Here is a 1,315-nt window from a genome sequence, read left to right on the forward strand (position 1 = left end):
CACTACTTAACGCTGCAATATGGTTTTCCTACTAAAAGCCCTGGTAAGGGTTAGTCGCACAACATGGCTTCTACTTAGCTGAGCTCCAGGCAAATGGAAGACAGTTGCAAGACACGCTCTTAGGTAAGGATGTAGTTCTTGAGGCATGAAGAGATGAGGTTTTTGGCTGTAGCTTTGTTAGTCTAAGGACATAGGCGGGCAAGGTTGTTTGGGTAGATGTGATATCTTTTATTAGACCAACTGAGTAACTGGAAAAAAGTGCTTTGCAAACTTTCGGTCACAATCACCCCTTCTTCAGGCATAGGAAGTCTCTGAACAGCAGAGACTTCCTACGCCCAAAGAAGGGTGATTGCACCCAAAAGCCCACAAAGAACTTTTTTCCATCTACTCAGTTGGTCCAATAAAAGATATCGCATCTACCCAAAGAACCTTGCCTGCCTATGAAGATAGATAGCATCTTCAATGGAGGACTCCAAAGTGTTTCATGATGTATAAATAAACAAGCTAACTTGCAACAGGACAATCTTTCACATCCTTTTCATAACGCTTGCTGCTTCAGTCATCCTTGAACTTTCTGAGCAGCTTCGTCAGCAGCCATGCTTGCCTCTTCATTTTGCTCTTGTTTGAACCATTCTTCTATTCTCATGCATGTATTTGACACCCAGTATCGGGGTCCAGGTTCAGGAAATCATCCCGGTTCCTTGTACCTAAACTGAAAACTTGCCTATTAGGCCTACAGAGCCAAAGCTGACTGCCAGCACTGTTTACTCCCATTAACTTCAGCGGGATTTTGCACAATAGTATATATTACATGCGAATCAGCAGGTTGTTTGCAGGGATCAGGGTTTATTTTACAAGCCCCAGTTCTATACTGGGATCCAACTGGACAACTTTCTGCACTGGTGTGGCACTGTGGAGATACCAGGGATTCCCCTGCATGGATTGCATCGCAGAGTCAAGGCTTGTATGTGTAGATTTTAGACCTCAGGATCCTTGTCCCCTATTAGTGCTGCGTAGCCCAAAATGTACTACTGGTACATGAAGAAGAAGAAGCAGCAGCTTGCATGAGAATGTGGCAATGGCTTTTTTCCTGAATATTTCTCATACCTGCCTTTGGTTATGATCCCTCATCTCTTTAATGTTATGCTCTGGTGTTTAATCTGAATGGTGTTTCTCAGGCTTCTGCATGCATGGGCAATTAGAGTGAGAATAGGAAACAGGCAACCAAGTTGAACACAGCTTGGAAATGCTGCTCTATCAAGACAAGGGCATTTCTACCCTCCCAAAATATACTTAGAACCAGACTGTTTCTCTC

General features: G+C 43.7%; 1 protein-coding gene across 4 annotated transcripts in view; it reads left to right on the forward strand.

The window, feature by feature from the left end:
* Positions 1 to 1,315, forward strand: part of LAT2 (linker for activation of T cells family member 2) — a 38,595-nt gene that overhangs the window by 5,901 nt on the left and 31,379 nt on the right. The window lies entirely within an intron of this gene.

Source organism: Alligator sinensis, unplaced genomic scaffold (assembly GCF_000455745.1).
Source record: "Alligator sinensis unplaced genomic scaffold, ASM45574v1 scaffold419_1, whole genome shotgun sequence".
Taxonomy (NCBI): domain Eukaryota; kingdom Metazoa; phylum Chordata; order Crocodylia; family Alligatoridae; genus Alligator; species Alligator sinensis.